This window comes from Somniosus microcephalus, chromosome 4, assembly GCF_052327205.1.
Source record: "Somniosus microcephalus isolate GS21.2 chromosome 4, FLI_Smic_1.0, whole genome shotgun sequence".
NCBI lineage: Eukaryota > Metazoa > Chordata > Chondrichthyes > Squaliformes > Somniosidae > Somniosus > Somniosus microcephalus.
Genome location: NC_140990.1, coordinates 33,057,307 through 33,080,679, shown reverse-complemented (window position 1 = coordinate 33,080,679; position 23,373 = coordinate 33,057,307). Strand labels below are relative to the sequence as shown.

The following is a 23,373-nucleotide window of genomic DNA, read 5'->3' as shown; positions in this document are numbered from 1 at the left end:
GAAGGCCTTTCCCGGAATGCTCCGCGCCGACTCCGTTCGACAGGATCCGAGTGAGCAGGCGCAGCTCCGAGTGGGGGGGACGGGGGTTCGTCTCCTCTGAGCATGCGCGGTTATTACCCTTGGTAACCGGGAGGCGTCGCTGTGCTGGACTCGGCCCAACCCGCCGACCCGCTTGCGCATGCGCAGACTCTTGGCTGTCAATCAACCAACAGCCAGAAGAGGTCGCTGGTGAGACCAGTGAAGAAAGAAAGACTTGCATTTCTATAGCGCCTTTCACCACCACCGGACGTCCCAAAGTGTTTTACAGTCAACTAAGTACTTTTGAAGTGTAGTCACTGTTGTGCTGTAGGAAACGCAGCAGTCAATTAACGCACAGCAAGCACCCACAAACAGCAATGTGATAATGACCAGATAATCTATCTTTTTGTGTTGATTGAGGGATACACATTGGCTAGGAGACTGGGGATAACTGCCCTGCTCTTTCCCACATTACAACAGTGACTACTTCATTGTAGTACTTCATTGGCTGTAAAGCACTTCAAGACATCTGGTGGTCATTGGATCCAAAACTGGCTCAGTGGCAGAAGGCAGAGGGCGATGGTGGAAGGTTGTTTTTGCGACTGGAAGGAAGCCTGTGTCCAGTGGGGTACCGCAGGGACCGGTGCTGGGTCCCTTGTTGTTTGTGGTCTACATTAATGATTTGGATGAGAATGTAAAAGGTATGATCAGTAAGTTCGCAGATGCCACGAACATTGGTGGGGTGGTAAATAGCGAGGAGGGTAGCCTCAGGCTACAGGACGATATAGATGGGTTGGCCAGATGGGCGGAACAGTGGCAAATGGAATTTAACCCTGAAAAGTCTGAGGTGATGCATTTTGGACGGACTAACAAGGCAAGGGAATACACAATGAGTGGTAGGACCCTAGGAAGGACAGAGGATCAGAGGGACCTTGGTGTGCATGTACATAAGTCCCTGAAGGCAGCAGAACAGGTGGATAAGGTGGTTAAAAAGGCATATGGGATACTTGCCTTCATTAGCCGAGGCATAGAATATAAGAGCAGGGAGGTTATGATGGAGCTGTACAAAATGCTGGTAAGGCCACAGCTGGAATACTGTGTGCAGTTCTGGTCGCCACACTATAGGAAGGATGTGATTGCTTTGGAGAGGGTGCAGAGGAGATTTACCAGGATGTTACCTGGGCTGGAGAGCTTCAGCTATGAAGAAAGACTGGACAGGCTGTGTTTGTTTTCCTTGGAGCAGAGAAGGCTGAGGGGGGACCTGATTGAGGTGTACAAAATTATGAGGGGCATAGATAGGGTAGATAGAAAGGAACTTTTCCCCTTAGTAGAGGGGTCAATAACAAGGGGGCATAGATTCAAGGTAAGGGGCAGGAGGATTAGAGGGGATTTGAGGAAAAACTTTTTCACCCAGAGGGTGGTTGGAATCTGGAACTCACTGCCTGAAAGGGTGGTAGAGGCAGGAACCCTCACAACATTCAAGAAGCATTTGGGTGAGCACTTGAAATGCCATAGCATACAAGGCTACGGACCAAGTGCTGGAAAATGGGATTAGATTAGACAGGGCTTGATGGCCGGCGCGGACACGATGGGCCAAAGGGCCTCTTTCTGTGCTGTATGACTCTATGATAAATGCAAGACTTTCTTTCTCGAAATAGTGCCATGGGATCTTTTATATCCACCCGAGAGAGCAGACAGGGCCTCAGTTTAATGTCTCATCCGAAAGACGGCACCTCCGACAGTGCCGCACGCCCTCAGCACTGCACTGGAGCGTCAGCCTAGATTTCTATGTTCAAGTCTCTGGAGTGGGACTTGAACCCACAACTTTCTGACTGAGGTGAGAGTGCTACCAACTGAGCCACAGGCTGACACTAAAGAACAAGCAGTTCTGACGAAAGGTCATCGACCTGAAACGTTAACTCTGTTTCTGTCTCCACAGATGCTGCCTGACCCGCTGAGTATTTCCAGCATTTTCTGTTTTTATTAAAGAAACGAGGGAGTGATTGCTGACAGGAAGAATGTTGGGTCGTCCTGCACATGTGCACCTCCCTGGCGGCTGAGGTGAAACACCGACTCGCCCCACCTGAGCCGCGCACGCGTACCAGATGTTGCGGCTCTGCATGCGCACCTGGTGTTCCAACCGTGCGGTTTTGTGCGCTGAGCATGCGCATCGCGGACCGATCGGGACGGGTGTTTGTGGAGCAGGAGGGAGAGCGCGGGGGCCATGAGCACATGCGCGGGACTCAGAGTCAACAGAGCACTTTCTGGAGCGCCGGGGCTTGTGGGTATTACAGCCGCCATTACTGCTGATCCTTTCAACCAACCTGTGCAGCAGCTGGGGCCTGAAAATCAGCTTCACTGCCCCTAGGGTCAGAAAGGGGAAAATTAGACAACAGTTTGCCTCTGATCCTTTTCTGATCTCGATTTACAAGGTTATAGAAATGGAGCAGTTACAGGCGGGAAGCTCAGACCAAACATCACGTCAAGCTCTGACAGAGTCACTCGATTCATCAGAACCTGAATATCATCGGCCTTTGCACATGGAAGGAGAAAGCAGTGATCGCAGCGATGACAAACCGCACACGTGTTCGGTGTGTGGATGCGGATTCAGCCGATCGCCTGACCTGGTGAGACACGTGCACCGTCACACCGGGGAGAAACCGGGTAAAGGTGGGGACGGCGGGAAGGGATTCAGTTCCCCGTCTGCAATAGAAGTTCAATGGCGCAGTCACACCAGGGACAGTCCGTTCACCTGCTCCGTGTGTGGAAAGGGATTTGTTTGTTCATCCCACCTGCAAACACACCAGCGAGTTCATACTGATGAGAGACCATTTCAGTGTTCTGACTGTGAGAAGAGCTTTAAAAGTCCCGGGGATCTGAAGCGACACCAGCGAGCTCACACTGTGGAAAGGCTGTTCATCTGCTCCGTGTGTGGGAAGGGATTCCTGCAGTCATCCACCCTGCTGAGACACCAACTTGTTCACACTGATGAGAGACCATTTAACTGTTCTGACTGTGGGAAGAGCTTTAAAAGCCCCGGGGAGCTGAAGGGACATCTGCGAGTTCACACTAACGAGAGACCCTTTAAATGTTCTGAGTGTGGGAAGAGTTTTAAAATCCCCCGGGAGCTCAAGCGACACCAACACCTCCAAACTGGTGAGAGGCCGTACACCTGCTCCGTGTGTGGGAAGGGATTCACTGAGTCATCCATCCTACTGAGACACCAGCTTGTTCACACTGTCGAGAGACCCTTTAAATGTTCTGACTGTGAGAAGAGCTTTAAAAGCTCCGGGGAGCTGAAGAGACACCGGCTCCTCCACACTGGGGAGAGGCCGTTCACCTGCTCCGTGTGTGGGAAGGGATTCGCTCGGCCCTCCAACCTGCTGGTACATCAGCGAGTTCACACCGGAGAGAACCCCTTTAAATGTTCTGACTGTGGAAAGAGCTTTAAACGCTCCGGGGATCTGAAGAGACACCAGCTCCTCCACACTGGGGAGAGACCATTCACCTGCTCCATGTGTGGGAAGGGATTCACTGTGTCATCCACCCTCCTGTCACACCAGCTTGTTCACACTGACGAGAGACCCTTTAAATGTTCTGACTGTGGGAAGAGCTTTAAAAGCTCGAAGAGCCTTAAGGGACACCAGCGTCTTCACACTGATCATAGAATCTAACAGCACAGGAGGTGATTCGGCCCATCGTGTCTGTACCGGCTCTTTGAAAGAGCTGTTCAATTTAGTCCCAAACCCCAGCTTTATCCCCAGAACTCTGCAAACTAGTCCTCTTCAAGTACATGTCCAATTACTGTTTGAAAGTTCCTGTGGAACCTGATTCCAGCATCCTTTCAGATGGTGCGTTCCAGATCTTAACAACCCTCTGTGTGAAAACAATTCTGCTCATTTCCCCTCTAGTTCTTTTAGCAACTATTTTAAATCTGTGACCTTTGGTTACCGACCCACTTGCCAGAGTGAACAGTTTCTCCCTACTTGCTCGATCAAAAACCCTCATCATTTTGAACGCCTCTATTAGGTCTCCTCTTAACCTTCTCTGCTCTAAGGGGAACAATCCCAGCTTCTCCAATCTCTCCACATAACTGAAGTCCCTCATCCCTGGTACCATCCTGGTCAACCTCCTCTGTACCCTCGCCAAGGCCTTGACATCCTTCCTAAAGTGTGGTGCCCAGAACTGTACACAAGACTCCAGCTGAGGCCAAAACCCTGCAGCTGTACAAAACCCTGGTTAGGCCACACCTGGAGTACTGAGAGCAGTTCTGGGCATCACACCTTAGGAAGGATATATTGGCCTTGGAGGGAGTGCAGCGTAGGTTTACCAGAATGATACCTGGACTTCAAGGTTAAGTTACGGGGAGAGATTACACAAATTAGGGTTGTATTCCCTGGAATTTAGAAGGTTAAGGTGTGATCTGATCGAAGTTTTCAGGATATTAAGGGGAACAGATAGGGTAGATAGAGAGAAACTATTTCCGCTGGTTGGGGATTCTAGGAGGGGGCATAGTTTAAAAGTTAGAGCCAGACATAGAAACATAGAAGATAGGAGCAGGAGTAGGCCATTCGGCCCTTCGAGCCTGCTCCGCCATTCAATGAGATCATGGCTGATCACCCAAATTCAGTACCCTGTCCCTGCCTTCTCCCCATATCCCTTGATCCCTTTAGCCTCAAGAAATATATCCAACTCTTTCTTGAATATATTTAATGAACTGGCCTCCACCGCCCTCTGTGGCAGAGAATTCCACAGGTTCACCACTCTCTGGGTGAAGAAGTTCCTCCTCATTTCGGTCCTAAATGGCTTACCCCTTATCCTTAGACTATGACCCCTGGTTCTGGACTCCCCGGCCTTCAGAAACATCCTTCCTGCATCTAGTCTGTCCAAACCTGACAGAATTTTATAGGTTTCGATGAGATCCCCTCTCAATCTTCTAAACTCCAGTGAGTATTGTGGTAAACCACTTTTGTCGTTCACTATCGTTACACTATAGTTATCACTGTTATATCGTTACTCTATGGTTATCACTGTTCACACTGTTGTATCACTATACGAGGTCGCCTCTTGTCACGCTGTTATACCTGGGCTGACCACTGCTGACTCCGCCCATGGCTCCACCTACCTGCCCAGGTATAAAGGTGGTCGGCTGGCTGGTATTCCTCCTTGTTGGATCCGATCACCCACGAGGGTGGGCTCTGTTATTTAGCCAATAAAAACCTATAGTTACTTTCTTAACTCGTCGCTTTTCATTGGATGAATTGATAGGTATATCAAGTATAAGCCCAATCGACACAATCTCTCCTCATACGTCATTCCTGCCATCCCAGGTATCAGCCTGGTGAATCTTCGCTGCACTCCCTCCATGGCAAGAACGTCCTTCCTCAGGTAAGGTGGCCAAAACTGCACACAATACTCAAGGTGCCGTCTCACCAAGGCCCTGTACAACTGTAGCAAGACATCCTTGTTCCTGTGCTCGAACCCTCTTGCTACAAAGGCCAACATAACATTTGCCGCCTTAACCGCCTGCTGCACCTGCATGCTTACCTTCAGCGACTGGTGCACAAGGACACCCAGGTCTCTTTGCACTTCCCCTTCTCCCAATCGATTGCCATTCAAATAATAATCTGCCTTCCTGTTTTTGCCTCCAAAGTGGATAACCTCACATTTATCCACATTATAGTGCATTTGCCATGTTTCTGCCCAATCACCCAACCTGTCCAAATCGTACTGGAGTTTCACGACATCCTCCTCACAGCTTACCCTCCCACCCAGCTTTGTGTCGTCTGCAAATTTGGAGATATTACATCCAATTCCCTCGTCCAGATCATTAATATATATTGTGAACAGCTGGGGTCCTAGGACCGATCCTTGCGGTACCCCACTAGTCACTGCCTGCCACTCGGAAAACGTCCCGTTTATTCCAACTCTTTGCTTTCTGTCCGCCAAACAGTTCTCTATCCAAGTCAATACCTTGCCCCCAATCCCATGTGCCTTAATTTTGCACGCTAATCTCTTATGTGGGACCTTCTCGAAAGCCTTCTGAAAGTCCAAATACACCACATCCACTGGTTCTCCCTTATCTATTTTACCACTTACATCCTCAAAAAATTCCAGTAGATTAGTCAAGCATGATTGATCTTTCAGGAGTGAAATTAGGAAACACTTCCACACAAAGGGTGGTAGAAGTTTGGAACTCTTCCGCAAATGGCAATTGACGCGAGATCAATTGTTAATTTAAAATCTGAGATTGATAGGTTTTTGTTACCCAAAGGTATTAAGGGATATGGGCCAAAGGCGGGTGTATGGAGTTAGGTCACAGATCAGCCATGATCTCATTGAATGGCGGAACAGGCTCGAGGGGCTGAATGGCCTCCTCCTGTCCTATGTTCCTCACTAGTGATTTGTGAAGGTTTAGTGTAACTTCCTTGTTTTTGTATTCAGTGGCCCTATTTACAAAGCCAAGTATCCCATACGCTTTCTGAACCGCCTCACCAACTTGCCGCGGCACTTTCAAAGATTTGTGAATATGGACCCCCAGGTCCCTCTGCTCTTGCACCCCCTCAAAATAGTCCCATTTAGATTATACGGCCTCTCCCTGTTGTTTCTCCCAAAGTGCATCACTTCACACTTATGCTCATTTAATTTCATCTGCCTTGTGTCTGCTCATTTCACAGTCTGTCTCTGTCCTTCTGAAGTCTGCTACTACTATGCTCACTATTTACTACGTTGCCAAGTTTTGTATCATCTGTAAACTTCAAACTTGTACACCTATACCCAAGTCCAGGTCAGTTATATATAACAAGAAAAGCAGTGGTCCTAATCCCGACCCCTGGGGGAACGCACTGCATACTTCCCTCCAGTCCGAAAAACATCCCTCAGCACTGCTCACTGCCTCCTCTCCCTTAGACAATTATATACCCAAATTACCATCAGCCCTTTAATTCCCTGTGCTTCTATTCCCCGAGTAAGTCTCTTATGTGGTACTTTATCAAATGCCTTTTCAAAGTCCATATAAACAACATCTGCTGCACTACCTTCATCAACCCTCTTTTACTTCATCAAAGAACTCAATCAGGTTAGTCAGACACGATTTACCTTTAACAAATCCATACTGGCTGCCCCTTATTAACCCATGCTTCTCCAAGTGAGAATTAATTTTGTCCTTGACAATGGTCTCTCGTCGTTCACCCATCACTGACGTTAGACTGATTGGCCTGTAGTTACCAGGTTTATCCCTCTCCCCTTTTTTAAACAGGGGTGTAACATTTGCAATCCTCCAGTCCTCTGGCACCACTCCCATATATCTGAGGGAGATTGAAAGATTGTGGTCAGAGCTTCTGCTATCTCCACCCTAGCTTCCCTCGGCAATCTAGGATGCATCGCATCTGGACCGGGTGACTTGTTAACTTTGAGTGATGACAACCTATTGAGCACCTCCTTTCAATCCATTTTATCCAATTTCTCTACTCCCCCCCCCCTCCTCTACTGCGACATTAACTTCATCCTCTTCTTTTGTGAAGACAGATGCTAAGTACTCATTCAGTACCTCAGCCACGCCCTCTGCCTCCGAATGATGAGCTCCTATTTGGTCCCTAATCGGCCCCACCATTCCTTTAACTATCCTTTTACTTTTGATATGTTTATAGAAGATTTTTGGGTTCTCTTTTATGTTACCCACTAATCTTTTCTTGTATTCTCACCCTTGTGTCTCAGTGAGTAGCACACTCGCCTCTGAGTCAGAAGGTTGTGGGTTCTAGTCCCACTCCAGGGACTTGAGCACATAAAGCTAGGCTGACACTCCAGTTACTCTACTAACCGATCATCAACCTCTTGTCTCCATTTTCAACCCTCAGAAGGGCGTACAAATAATGACGGCACAACGGCTGCAGAGATGGTCCCTTTTCCTAGGGGCACACCAATATGACATCGAGTACAAAGGAACTAAACAGCATGGAAATGCTGATGGATTGTCACGCCTACCGTTGCCGACGGTGGAAGAAGAAGACCTTGCAGTGGATCCAATGGAGTTATTCCACTCGACCATAGTCGAATGTCTCCCTGTGACGAATGCAAACATAGAAAAGGAAACACGGAATGACCCGACACTATCACGGGTCTATGATTTAATGGTGAAGGGATGGCCAGCACATGGCGAACCAGTGCTGCCAGCATTCTCGCCGAGAAGAGAACAGCTGTCAGTGTGCAGAGGAACCTTGATGTGTGGATCCAGAGTAGTAATTCCACCTAAGTTGACGGATAGAGTACTCAATGAACTTCATGAGGGTCACCTGGGTGGGGTAAAAATGAAGAACTTAGCCAGAGAGTTTGTGTGGTGGCCGGGAATCGATAGAGAAATTGAAGAGATGACCAAGAGCTGTGCAGGATGTCAGAAGGTTCAAAACGCCCCACCACAAGCTCCTCTGCATCCATGGGAGTGGCCCTCATCTCCATGGCAACGGGTGCACATTGATTTTGCTGGTCCCTTCATGGACTCGATGTTATTAATTGCGGTGGATGCACATTCAAAGTGGCCAGAGGTAATAAAAATGTCCTCAACCACCACGAAAAAACTATCACAGTTTTGCGAACCATATTCACCAGGAATGGGCTGCCTGAACAGATTTGCTCTGACAATGGACCACAGTTTGTGTCTGAAGAGTTCCGGAGGTTCTTAAAGAACAATGGCGTTAAGCATTACACATCTGCCCCATATCATCCAGCCACTAATGGATTGGCCAAGAGGTTTGTCCAAACATTCAAGAAGGCTATCAAGGCAATGTGTAATGAAGATATACCCCTACAACACAAGGTGGACAACTTCTTGTTTGCCTACCGGAATGCGACATATGCGGTTACCAACCAAACTCCAGCCATGATGTTCTTCAATCGAAGACTACGATGCCACTTGGATTTGGTTAAGCCAAACGTCCAAAGAGATGTGGAGAACAGGCAGTTTCAGAATATGAATGAAAGGCCGACCAGGAGTTTTAAGATAGGTCAACCAGTTTTGGCCCGGGACTACCGCACTGAGAAATGGCAGCCAGGAAGGATTTGTACATGACAAGGACCTCTCATGTATACCGTGGACGTTGGGGAGAGCATTGTAAGATGCCATGCTGACCAGATTCTAGAGTCACTGGAAAATGTCAACTCCACACCACGATCTGATACACCTGGTAACGAAATTGACGTTCCAATTGCAGCTACCGCAGAACCGGTAATATTGGAAGCAGATGAACCAAACAAAGACATTGATCCCGACGCAACATTGCCAGAAGAACCTGATACCCCAAAGAGGCGTTATCCTGACAGAATCAGGAAGCCTCCTCAAAGACTGAACTTATAATTGCTTAAACTTAACCAATATATCTAGCAACAGTAATTGTGATTGTAATTCGTTATCATTTATTTGTTAAATGAATGTTATGTACTGTTTATCTAAAATGGGAGGAATTGTTGTGTATGTACCTTTAAGAGAATAACTGGTCTCAGACTGCAGTACCGGCAGTGACCACCCCTGTATAAAAGGCGCTAGAGAGCCTCTGTTTGTTAGTTTCACTATTGACTTCCACCAGTAAAGACTTGTTTGTTTTCACTCCTGCTGGTCTGTGTCTCAATCATTCACGGACTTAACAATTAGATTATTAATCGGGGCTTGCGGCCTACTCCAGGTGTTTATGAAGCCTATCCGCCGATATTCCGGGTTCATTACGCCCCTGAGCCCCGCCATCCATTACCCGCTGCCGATGCGACTCTCCAGCCTTTGTCCTTTTCCAACACTCCCACTCCGCATGCTCCATCGCTGTCCGGTACTGCGCCTGTGCACTGGGCTCCTGCAGTGTGGATAGGGCATATTCGCCCGCGCGAGGAATGTTGGGTAAAAACATCGCCATTGAAAGCCCATATTAACATATAGAAAATTATTATCTGTGATAGGCGTGAGATTGGGGCCGGAGGGCCAAGCAATAAAATTAGGATGCAAATTATATAGAAACCCAAGTGCACGGGCCATCCGCTATGATTAACATCAGCAACAGCAGAATCCAACCCCTGCATTCACTTGTGAACTCGCTGGTGTTTCAGCAGGTGGGCAAACGAGTGAATTTCTTCCGACACACACATTTAAACAAATAGCTTTTGTTCAGTATTGTCTCTCAAATCCTTTGACCTTTTAACACTGGAGTGTTAATAGGTGGGAAAACTGAGTAAATTCCTTCCCACACGTGAAGTATCTAACCGATCTCTCTCTAGTGTGACTGTGCTGGTGTGTCAGTAAACATTATTAGGATTCTATAAGCATTGTTATATAAATATAATATGTGAAATTGTATGTTAAAAGCCTAAAAGCCTGCATAAAATGGCAAATGGCTGAGAGCAAAGCAGGATGGGAAATATGCCAACCTGACTAAAAAAAACTGCTGTTCCCAATTACCGAAGTAACAGAATGTAGTGCTAAGTTTATGGAGATGAGGAATTCAGCAATATTATGCTTAAAGGGATAAAAACTAGAGAAAGAGACAGGAGTTGGAGACATCCTTCATTGGTACAGCTATAGGATGGACCGACTATTTAGAAAACATTCTAGAAAATGCTCTGTGAAAAGTGAAGATCTGAGATAAGGGTACTTTGTTATGCATAGAGAAAAAGTCAGAAGGATCAACAAGGTCATAAGATGGCTAACGAGGGAAGCAAGACTTTTTACCAGGTGTCAGAGAGCAGAGTTGACTAAAGTGGACAGGGAAAATAGATTAAAGTGTAAGACGGTACATGAGCAGTGGTGTACATTCAAGGAGATATTTCACAACTTTCAAGAAAAATATATTCCACTGAGGAAAAAGGGGCGTAAAAGAAAAGACAGCCATCCATGGCTAAGTAAAGTAATAAAGGATAGTATCCGACTGAAAACAAGGGCATATAAAGTAGCCAAATCTAGTGGGAGGATAGAAGATTGGGAAGCATTTAAAAGCCAGCAAAGAATAACTAAAAGATTAATTAAGAAAGGGAGGATAGATTATGAAAGTAAACTAGCAAAAAATATAAAAACAGATAGCAAGAGTTTCTACAGTTATATAAAAAGAAAAAGGGTGGCTAAAGTGAATGTTGGTCCCTTAGAGGATGAGACTGGGAAATTAGTAGTGGGGAACATGGAGATGGCAAAAACGCTGAACAAATATTTTGTATCAGTCTTTACAGCAGAGGGCACTAAAAATATCCCAACACTGGACAAACAGGGGGCTATGGGGGGGAGGAGCTAAACACGATTAAAATCACTAAGGAGGTGGTACTCGGTAAGATAATGGGATTAAAGGCGAATAAATCCCCTGGACCTGATGGCTTACATCCTAGGGTTTTGAGAGAAGTAGCGGTAGGGATTTTGGATGCATTAGTGGTAATTTTCCAAAACTCCCTGGATTCAGGAAAGGTCCCAGCAGATTGGAAAACTGCTAATGTAACGCCCTTATTTAAAAAGGGAAGTAGACAAAAGGCTGGAAACTATAGACCTGTCAGCCTAACATCTGTGGTTGGTAAAATGTTGGAGTCCATTATTAAGGAAGCAGTAACAGGACATTTGGATAAGCATAATTTAATCGGACAGTCAGCATGGTTTTATGAAGGGGACGTCATGTTTGACAAATTTGCTCGAATTCTTTGTGGACGTAACAAACAGGGTGGATAAAGGGGAACCAGTGGATGTGGTGTATTTGGACTTCCAAAAGGCATTTGACAAGGTGCCACACAAAAGTTTACTGCACAAGATAAAAAATCACGGGATTGGGGGTAATATACTGGCATGGGTGGAAGATTGGCTATCTAACAAAAAACAGAGAGTTGGGATAAATGGTTCATTCTCGGGTTGGCAATCAGTGACTAGTGGTGTTCCGCAGGGGCCAATGCTGGGACCCCAACTCTTTACAATCTATATTAATGATTTGGAGGAAGGGATCGAGTGCAACGTATCCAAGCTTGCCGACGATACAAAGATGGGAGGGAAAGCAGTGAGTGAGGAGGACATAAAAAACCTGCAAAAGGACACAGACAGGCTAATTGAGTGGGCAGAAATTTGGCAGATGGAATATAATGTTGGAAAGTGTGAGGTTATGCACTTTGGCAGAAAAAAATCAAAGAGCAAGTTATTATCTAAATGGAGAGAAACTGCAAAGTGCTACAGTACAAAGGGATCTGGGGGTCCTGGTGCATGAAACACAGAAGGTTGGTATGCAGGTACAGCAGGTGATCAGGAAGGCCAATGGAATCTTGGCTTTTATTGCAAGGGGGATGGAGTATAAAAGCAAGGAAGTCTTGCTTCAGTTATACAGGGTACTGGTGAGGCCACACCTGGAATACTGCGTACAGTTTTGATTTCCATATTTAAGAAAAGATATACTTGCTCTCGAGGCAGTTCAGAGGAGGTTCACTCGGTTGATTCCGGAGATGAGGGGGTTGACGTATGAGGAAAGGTTGAGTAGGTTGGGCCTCTACTCATTGGAATTCAGAAGAATGAGAGGTGATCTTATCGAAACATATAAGATTGTGAGGGGGCTTGATTGGGTGGATGCGGTGAGGATGTTTCCACTGATGGGTGAGACTAGAACTAGGGGGCATAATCTTAGAATAAGGGGCTGCCCTTTCAAAACAGAGATGAGGAGAAACTTCTTCACTCAGAGGGTAGTAAATCTATGGAATTTGCTACCTCAGAGAGCTGTGGAAGCTGTGACATTAAATAAATTTAAAACAGAGATAGACAGTTTCCTAGCTGATAAGGGAATTAGGGGTTACGGGGAGTGGGAAGGGAAGTGGACGTGAGTCTAGGGTCGGATCAGCCATGATCCTATTGAATGGCAGAGCAGGCCCGAGGGGCCGTATGGCCTACTCCTGCTCCTACTTCTTATGTTCTTATGTAATTACTGCCACGTAAGCAAAACGAGAGGAAAAAGGGTATAAAGGTACAGCACCGTGTAACCAGAGATTGATAGGAGCTTCGGTCAACAGAACACAGCAAGACCCCAAGTAAGCGCGCTTCAGTCAACGGAACACAGCAACATACATCAGGAGACTTGCGCTGCGGTCACTTGAATGAACAGACTGCGACTATCTTCTTGTTCAGTATTACTTCTTTCTCCTGGATGTTTAATGCTTAATAAACCTGTTTTACTGATACACAATATACCTGTACCCAGAGTGGTTTGTGTAGTCACAGACTGTTTTACTGATACACAATATACCTGTACCCAGACTGGTTTGTGTAGTCACGGACTGTTTTACTGATACACAATATACCTGGACCCAGAGTGGTTTGTGTAGTCATGGACTGTTTTACTGATACACAATATACCTGTACCCAGAGCGGTTTGTGTAGTCACGGACTGTTTTACTGATACACAATATACCTGTACCCAGAGTGGTTTGTGCGGTCATGGACTGTTTTACTGATACACAATATACCTGTACCCAGAGTGGTTTGTGTAGTCACAGACTGTTTTACTGATACACAATATACCTGTACCCAGAGTGGTTTGTGTCGTCATGGACTGTTTTACTGATACACAATATACCTGTACCCAGAGTGGTTTGTGTAGTCACGGACACATTATTGTAAGAGCTCATTAAAGCTACATGTCAGTAGGTGAGATAAGCGAGTGAATCTCTTTTTAAACTCAGCTGGTGTGCAGCCTCTCCCTGGTGTGACTGTATGAGTTTCCACCTCAGATGGGCAACTGAATCCGTTCCCACTGTCAACAACAACAACAACAACTTGCATTTATATAGCGTCTATAATGTAGAAAAACGTCCCAAGGCCTTCAGAGTGACCCCCACTGTCCTTGCCAATATTTATCCCGAAATCAACATCACAAAAAATAGACTATCTGGTCATTATCACATTGCTGTTGTGCGAGCTTGCTGTGTGCAATTTGGCTGCTGTGTTTCCTGCATCCCAACAGTGACTACACTTCAAAAGTACTTCATTGGCTGTAAAGTGATTTGGGACATCCTGAGGTTGTGAAAGGCGCTATATAAATGCAAGTCTTTCTTTCTTTCACAGGAGCATTAACAGTCCCCACATTAACACTGTAGATTCCCAGCACGTCTGTGCTTCTGTCTCGAATTTGGTCTCCCAATCACTGCTATAACTTCCATGCAATAAACATGGAAATACATATATTTGCCAATGTAAGTCAGTGGCTCTGATAAATGTTCCGTTACATCACGTAACATCCCTATGGTTGTAAAACAGCAGATCCTCTGGCCCAGGATGAGCCGTGCCTCGGTAGATCTGCTGGTGATGTAATACAAACGGTCATTGTTTGTGTATTCCATGTTTGTTGCATCACACCAATTTATTTTAGTCAATTTTCTCACAGCTGATTGTCTTATAGGTGAACTTACTCCAACAATCTTAATAACTCATGTTCCTTTCGCCAAGGTGCTCACCAAGGAAGATGACCTCGCCAAAGCCACGGTAAACAAGGACGTTGCTGGGATACTGGATGATATAAAGGTAGATATAGAGGAGGTACGAGAAAGGCTGGCAGCACTTAAAGTGGATAAGTCACCCGGTCTGGATGGGAGGCATCCTAGGTTGCTGAGGTAAGTAAGGGTAGAAATTGTGGAGGTGCTGACCACAATTTTCAAATCCTCCTTAGATACAGGGGTGATGGCAGAGGACTGGAGGATTGAAAATGTTACACACTTGTTCGAAAAAGGGGAGAAGGATAAATCTGGAAATTACAGGGCAGTCAGTTTAATGTCGGTAGTGGGGAAGCTTTTAGAAACAATAATCCGGGAGAAAGTTAACAGCCACTTGGACAAGCATGGACTAAAAGGTGAGCCAGCAAGGATTTGTTAAGGGCAAGTCATATTTGACTAACTGGATTGAGTTTTTTGATGCGGTAACAGAGAGGGTGGATGAGGGCAGAGCAATTGATGTTGTGTATATGGACTTTCAAAAGGCATTTGATAAACTACCACATAATGGGCTTGTTCGCATAATTGAGGCCCATGGGATAAAAGGGGAAGTAGCAGCATGGATACAAAAGTGGTTACGGGATAGAAAACAGAGAGTTGTGTTGAATGGTTATTTTTCGGACTGGAGGGAGGTATATAGTGGTGTTAGAACATAAGAACATAAGAAATAGGAGCAGGAGTGGGCCATACGGCCCCTCGAGCCTGCTCCACCGTTCAATAAGATCATGGCTGATCATCGACCTCAACTCCACTTTCCCGCCCAATCTCCATATCCCTTGATTCCCCTAGAGTTCAAAAATCTTTCTATCTCAGCCTTGAATATACTCAAAGACTCAGCATTCACAGCCCTCTGGGGCAGAGAATTCCAAAGATTCACAACCCTCTGAGTGAAGAAATTCCTCCTCATCTTGGTCTTAAATGGCCAACCCCTTATCCTGAGACTATGCCCCCTAGTTCTAGACACTCCAGCCAGGGGAAACAACATCTCAGCATCGACCCTGTCAATCCCCTTCAGAATCTTGTATGTTTCAATGAGATCACCTCTCATTCTTCTAAACTCCAGAGAGTATAGGCCCATTCTACACAATCTCTCATCATAGGACAGCCCTCTCATCCCAGGAATCAATCTAGTGAACCTTCGTTGCACCGCCTCCAAGGCAAGTATATCCTTCCTTAGATAAAGAGACCAACACTGTGCACAGTACTCCCGGTGTGGTCTCACCAAGGCCCTGTACAATTGTAGCAAGACTTCCTCACTCTTATACTCCAACCCCCTTGCAATAAAAGCCAACATGCCATTTGCCTTCCTTATTGCTTGCTGTACCTGCATGCTAACTCTCTGTGTTTCTTGCACAAGGACACCCAAATCTCTCTGAACACCAACATTTGAAAGTTTCTCACCATTTAAAAAATATTCAGTTTTTCTATTCTTCCTACCAAAGTGAATAACCTCACATTTCCCCACATTATACTCCATCTGCCACCTTACTGCCCACTCACTTAGTCTATCTATATCCCTTTGCAGACTTTGTGTTCTCCTCACAGCTTACTGTCCCACCTAGCTTTGTATCATCAGCAAACTTGGATACATTACACTCGGTCCCTTCATCTAGGTCATTAATATAGATTGTAAATAGCTGAGGCCACAACACTGATCCTTGCGGCACCCCACTAGTTACAGCCTGCCAACCTGAAAAAGATCCCTTTATCCCTACTCTCTGTTTTCTGTCCATTAACCAATCCTCTATCCATGTTACTATATTACCCCCAGGGTTCAGTAGTAGGACCACTGCTTTTTGATAGACATTAATGACTTGGACTTGTGGGTACAGGGCACAATTTTGCAATTTGCAAATGACACGAAACTTGGAACTCTAGTAAACAGTGAGGAAAATAGTAATAAATTTCAAGAGGACATAGACAGGCTGGTGGAATGGGCGGACACATGGCAGATGAAATTCAAAACAGTAAAGTATGAGGTGATACATTTTGGTGGGAAGAATGAGGAGAGACCAGACACACTAAATGGTCCAATTTTAAAGGGGGTGCAAGAACAGAGAGACCTGGGGGTGTTTGTGCACAAATCTTCGAAGGTGGCATGACAAGTTAACAATAGGGCCAGTAATTCCGGTCCCAACGCATGAGTACGGACGGTGTACTCACACGTGGGCCCGTTGGAAGTGCCGGATTTCAGCATGCACAGCGCATGCGCGGGAAACCGGCATTTCCTCAAAGGGGTTCAGAGGTCCAACACGTGCGCGCACGCGTTGAACTTCCTTCTTTTTGACAGGTTTGCCCGTGTGCAGGGGCCTGAACTTTTTAGACATATAAAAAGGAGGCGTAAGGACTTGATTCTTGAAGGTAAGTGGTCTATTATTTAAAATTATAACATTTTTTCCACAGCTTTATTGTTTTTAAGGACTTTACAGTAAGGTAGGTTTATTTTTAGACCCGATTTCTTTAAAAAAAAAATTCAAAAATTCGATTAATTGTTTAAAATAGTTTTTTAAAGTTATTTATAGTTTATTAAATTATTGGGATTTTTTTTAAATTTTATTTAAAGTTAAACTAGTCTTTTGGGCGCCCGTACTTTTCATGAGTTTGACAGTTCTTACTATCAAACTCATGAATGAAGTTTCCCCTCCCCTGATTGGCTGCACAGTGCTCACCTGATCCCAGCTGGCACATCGCACTAACTACGCTGCTGGATCAGGCAAGCACATTGCGCCGACATCTGAACCGGGCCAGTGACAGGAATTCCAAGCAGGCCCAGGCTTCAGCTGTCAGTGCGCCGGGTGAGTGCACATCGGGGGCTTGCACGCGCGGCAAGCCCCCGATCCTAATTTCTGGGCCAATAAAGCAATTGGGATCCTGGGCTTTATAAATAGAGGCATAGAGTACAAAAGCCAGGAAGTTATGCTGAACCAGTATAAAACACTAGTTCGGCCTCAGCTGAAGTATTCTGTCCAATTCTGGGCACTGCACTTTATGAAGGGTTACGACATGAAACGTTAACTCTGTTTCTCTCTCCACAGGTGCTGTCTGACCTGCTGAGTATTTCCAGCATTTTCTGTTTTTATTTCAGGTTTCCAGCATCTGCAGTATTTTGCTTTTGTAACACAGATTAAACAAAGAGGGGATTTGAGGAAATTTTTTTTTTTGAACAGTGAGTAGTTAGGCCACAGCTCTAGAGTACTGCGTGCAGTTCTGGTCACCACATTACAGGAACGATGCGGTTGCACTCGAGAGGGTAGAGAGGAGATTTACGAGGATGTTGCCTGGACTGGGGAATTTTAGCTGCGAGGAAAGATTGGATCGGCTGGGGTTGTTTTCCTTGGAACAGTGGAGGCTGAGGAGAGACCTTATTGAGGTGTATAAAAATATGAGAGGCCTAGATAGAGTGGACAGGAAGATCCTATTCCCTTAGCAGAGGGGTCAACCACAAGGGGGCATAGATTTAAAGTAATTGGTAGGAGGTTCAGAGGGGATTTGAGGGGAAAATGTTAGAGTCCATTATTAAGGAGACAGTAACGGGACATTTGGATAAACATAATTTAATAGGACAAACTCAGCATGGTTTCATGAAGGGGAAGTCATGTTTGACAAATTTGCTGGAGTTTTTTGAGGATGTAACATATATGGTGGATAAAGGTGAACCAGTGGATGTAGTGTATTTGGACTTCCAAAAGGCATTTGACAAGGTGCCACACAAAAGATTATTGCTCAAGATAAAAAATCACAGGATTGGGGGTAATATTCTGGCATGGGTGGAGGATTGGCTCTCTAACAGAAAGCAGAGAGTTGGGATAAATGGTTCATTCTCAGATTGGCAACCAGTAACTAGTGGTGTTCCGCAGGGGTCAGTGCTGGGTCCCCAACTCTTTACAATCTATATTAACAATTTGGAGGAGGGGACCGAGTGTAACATATCAAAGTTTGCAGATGATACAAAGATGGGACGGAAAGTAGTGAGTGAGGAGGACATAAAAAACCTGCAAAGGGACATAGACAGGATAAGTAAGTGGGCAGAGCTTTGGCAGATGGAATACAATACTGGAAAGTGTGAGGTTATGCACTTTGGCAGGAAAAATCATAGAGCAATTTATTATCTTAATGGCAAGAAACTGGAAAGTACAGTAGTACAAAGGGATCTGGGAGTCCTGGTGCACGAAACTCAAAAAGTTAGTATGCAGGTGCAGCAAGTGATCAAGAAGGCCAATGGAATGTTGGCTTTTATTGCTAGGGGGATGGAATATAAAAACAGGGAGGTATTGCTGCAGTTGTACAAGGTATTGGTGAGACCGCACCTGGAATACTGCATACAGTTTTGGTGTCCATACTTAAGAAAAGACATACTTGCTCTCGAGTCAGTACAAAGAAGGTTCACTCGGTTAATCCCGGGGATGAGGGGGTGGTCATATGAGGAGAGGTTGAGTAGATTGGGACTCTACTCATTGGAGTTCAGAAGAATGAGAGGCGATCTTATTGAAACATATAAGATTGTGAAGGGGCTTGATCGGGTGGATGCGGTGAGGATGTTCCCAATGAAGGGTGAAACTAGAACTAGGGGGCATAATCTTAGAATAAGGGGCTGCTCTTTCAAAACTGAGATGAGGAGAAACTTCTTCACTCAGAGGGTGGTAGGTTTGTGGAATTTGCTGCCCCAGAAAGCTGTGGAAGCTACATCATTAAAAAAATTTAAAACAGAAATAGATAGTTTCCTAGAAGTAAAGGGAATTAAGGGTTACGGGGAGTGGGCAGGAAATTGGACATGAGTCTAGGTTCGGAATGGTCATGGCCCTGTGGGTAGTGGAGTGGGCCCAGGGGCCGTGTAGCCTGGTTCTGCTCCTACTGTGTTCTAATTCTGTGTTAGATTTCAGGAGATGGTTTTATTCCTGTTCCTGGCTGAGGTGGAGATCGCCTTTACAGAAGGTAAGTACTGTAGAAAATATAGGGACAGAGTGATCTCCTGGAAGAATTTCAATCACCTAGATGGGTCGGAGAGGAATTTCCCAGATTTTTTTCTCCCAAATTGGCCATTGGGTCTTTATCTGGTTTTTCGCCTCTCCCAGGAGATCACATGGGTTCGGGTGGATGCAGAGTGATAGAAGATTTGAGGTTAGGATCAGATCAGCCATGACCTTATTGAATGGTGGAGCAGGCGCGAGGGGCCGATTGGCCTACTCCTGCTCCTATTTCTTATGTTCTTATGTTCTTATGATCTTGTGGCCATTACAGAAACATGGCTGCAGGGTGACAATGCCTGGGATTTAAACATACCAGGTTATTTAACGATCAGGAAGGACAGGCAGGAAGGAAGGGGAGGTGGGGTGGCTATGTTAATAAAGGAAGGAATCACTGTAATACAGAGAAATGATATTGGGTCAAATGATCAGGATAATGAAACAGTTTGGGTGGAGATAAGGAATAATAAGGGGGAAAAAAACACTAGTGGGCATAGTCGATAGGCCTCCGAACAGTTGCAACTCTGTTGGACGGAGTATCAATCAGGAAATATTTGAGGCTTGTAATAAGGGAACATCTATAATTATGGGGGATTTTAACTATCATATTAATTGGACAAATCAAATTGGGCAGGGCTGCCTTGAGGATGAGTTCATTGAGTGTATTAGGGATGGGTTTCTTGAGCAGTATGTAACTGAACCGACCAGGGGGCAAGCAACCTTAGATCTGGTCCTGTGTAATGAGACAGGATTAATTAAAAATGTCCTAGTAAAGGATCCCCTTGGAATGAGTGACCATAACATGGTTGAATTCCATATTCAATTAGAGGGTGAGATGGTTGGATCTCAAACAAGCGTTCTAAGCTTGAATAAAGGAGACTATGAAGGTATGAGAGTGGAATTGAGTAGAGTAGATTGGGAAAATAGATTAAAGGGTAAGACGATACATGATCAGTGGTGTACATTTAAGGAGTTATTTTACAACTTCCAAAAAATATATATTCCACTGAGAAGAAAAGGGTGTAAAAGAAAAGACAGCCATCCGTGGCTAAGTAAAGAAATTAAGGGTAGTATTCAACTAAAAACAAGGGCATATAAGGTAGCCAAATCTAGTGGGAGGATAGAGGATTGGGAAAACTTTTAAAGACAGCAAAAAATAACAAAAAGATTGATTAAGAAAGGGAAGATAGATTATGAAAGTAAATTAGCAAAAAATATAAAAACAGATAGTAAGAGTTTTTATAGTTATATAAAAAGAAAAAGGGTGGCTAAAGTAAATGTTGGTCCCTTAGAGGTTGAGACCAGGAAATTGAAGGTGGGAAATATGGAGATGGCAAAAACACTGAATGAATATTTTGTATCAGTCTTTACATTAGAGGACACTAAGAATATCCCAACACTGGACAAACAGGGGGCAATAGGGGGGAGGAGCTAAACACGATCAAAATCACTAAGAAAGTGTTACTCGCTAAAATAATGGGACTCAAGGCGGATAAATCACCTGGACCTGATGGCTTACATCCTAGGGTCTTGAGGGAAGTGGCGGTAGGGATTGTGGATGCATTAGTAATAATTTTCGAAAACTCCCTGGACTCAGCAAAGGTCCCGGCAGACTGGAAAACTGCTAATCTAACACCCTTATTTAAAAAGGGCAGTAGACAGAAGGCTGGAAACTATAGACCGGTTAGCCTAACATCTGTGGTAGGTAAAATTTTGGAGTCCATTATTAAGGAGAGAGTAACAGGACATTTGGATAATCATAATTTAATAGGACAAAGTCAGCATGGTTTTATGAAGGGGAAGTCATGTTTGACAAATTTGCTGGAGTTCTTTGAGGAAGTAACATATAGGGTGGATAAAGGTGAACCAGTGTATTTAGACTTCCAAAAGGCATTTGACAAGGTGCCACACAAAAGATTATTGCTTAAGATAAAAAATCATGGGATTGGGGGTAATATTCTGGCATGGATAGAGGATTGGCTATCTAACAGAAGGCAGAGAGTTGGGATAAATGGTTCATTCTCAGATTGGCAACCAGTAACTAGTGGTGTTCCGCAGGGGTCAGTGCTGGGTCCCCAACTCTTTACAATCTATATTAACGATTTGGAGGAGGGGACCGAGTGTAACATATCAAAGTTTGCAGATGATACAAAGATGGGACGGAAAGTAGTGAGTGAGGAGGACATAAAAAACCTGCAAAGGGACATAGACAGGATAAGTAAGTGGGCAGAGCTTTGGCAGATGGAATACAATACTGGAAAGTGTGAGGTTATGCACTTTGGCAGGAAAAATCATAGAGCAATTTATTATCTTAATGGCAAGAAACTGGAAAGTACAGTAGTACAAAGGGATCTGGGAGTCCTGGTGCACGAAACTCAAAAAGTTAGTATGCAGGTGCAGCAAGTGATCAAGAAGGCCAATGGAATGTTGGCTTTTATTGCTAGGGGGATGGAATATAAAAACAGGGAGGTATTGCTGCAGTTGTACAAGGTATTGGTGAGACTGCACCTGGAATACTGCATACAGTTTTGGTGTCCATACTTAAGAAAAGACATACTTGCTCTCGAGTCAGTACAAAGAAGGTTCACTTGGTTAATCCCGGGGATGAGGGGGTGGTCATATGAGGAGAGGTTGAGTAGATTGGGACTCTACTCATTGGAGTTCAGAAGAATGAGAGGTGATCTTATTGAAACATATAAGATTGTGAAGGGGCTTGATCGGGTGGATGCGGTGAGGATGTTCCCAATGAAGGGTGAAACTAGAACTAGGGGGCATAATCTTAGAATAAGGGGCTGCTCTTTCAAAACTGAGATGAGGAGAAACTTCTTCACTCAGAGGGTGGTAGGTTTGTGGAATTTGCTGCCCCAGAAAGCTGTGGAAGCTACATCATTAAAAAAATTTAAAACAGAAATAGATAGTTTCCTAGAAGTAAAGGGAATTAAGGGTTACGGGGAGCGGGCAGGAAATTGGACATGAGTCTAGGTTCGGAATGGTCATGGCCCTGTGGGTAGTGGAGTGGGCCCAGGGGCCGTGTAGCCTGGTTCTGCTCCTACTGTGTTCTAATTCTGTGTTAGATTTCAGGAGATGGTTTTATTCCTGTTCCTGGCTGAGGTGGAGATCGCCTTTACAGAAGGTAAGTACTGTAGAAAATATAGGGACAGAGTGATCTCCTGGAAGAATTTCAATCACCTAGATGGGTCGGAGAGGAATTTCCCAGATTTTTTTCTCCCAAATTGGCCATTGGGTCTTTATCTGGTTTTTCGCCTCTCCCGGGAGATCACATGGGTTCGGGTGGATGCAGAGTGATAGAAGATTTGAGGTTAGGATCAGATCAGCCATGACCTTATTGAATGGTGGAGCAGGCTCGAGGGGCCGATTGGCCTACTCCTGCTCCTATTTCTTATGTTCATTAACAGCTCCCAATTTCAGAATTGTCAGATTCAAACTCAACTTCTTCCAAGTACAATCTAACATTTCAAAAATTGTAATGGATGTAGGTGAGATATTAGGACTGTTGTCTAACACAATCCAAACACAGTGACACACAGACAGATGGGCAAGTGTAGCTTCACAGCGAATCCTTTCAAGCCTCACTAAAAAGTGGCAGACTGGCAATCCATTGTTCACTAATGGAGTTGTGATCTTTGTAAATTAAGAAAGGAAATGCATGGAAATGTTTCAAACAATTGATTAACAGAGTGAGACATCATCTCCCTTTGATTTCTATTTCAGACACCAGGCAACAGAAAAAGGTCATAAACAGACTCTTCAGGTGTGAGACATCAGACTTCAGAACAACACGTCTGCCAGCTCTGGCCACAAACCTCAGTACAGTCAACCTTTCAGCAGCTGCAGCCCTGATTAAATAACTAGTAGTTTAACATGTCTAGTAGAGCTTTTGTGTCAAAATAGAAGAAATGTATTT

General features: G+C 44.9%; 1 long non-coding RNA gene and 1 pseudogene across 1 annotated transcript; one reads left to right on the top strand and one right to left on the bottom strand.

Moving 5' to 3' along the window:
- LOC147118571 (uncharacterized) overlaps window positions 1-23,373 on the bottom strand; it is a 175,432-nt pseudogene that overhangs the window by 144,089 nt on the left and 7,970 nt on the right.
- Window positions 106-23,329, top strand: LOC147118572 (uncharacterized). Its single transcript, XR_015077930.1, has 3 exons — window positions 106-2,645; window positions 14,444-14,518; window positions 23,181-23,329. It is a non-coding gene; the product is annotated as an uncharacterized LOC147118572 (long non-coding RNA).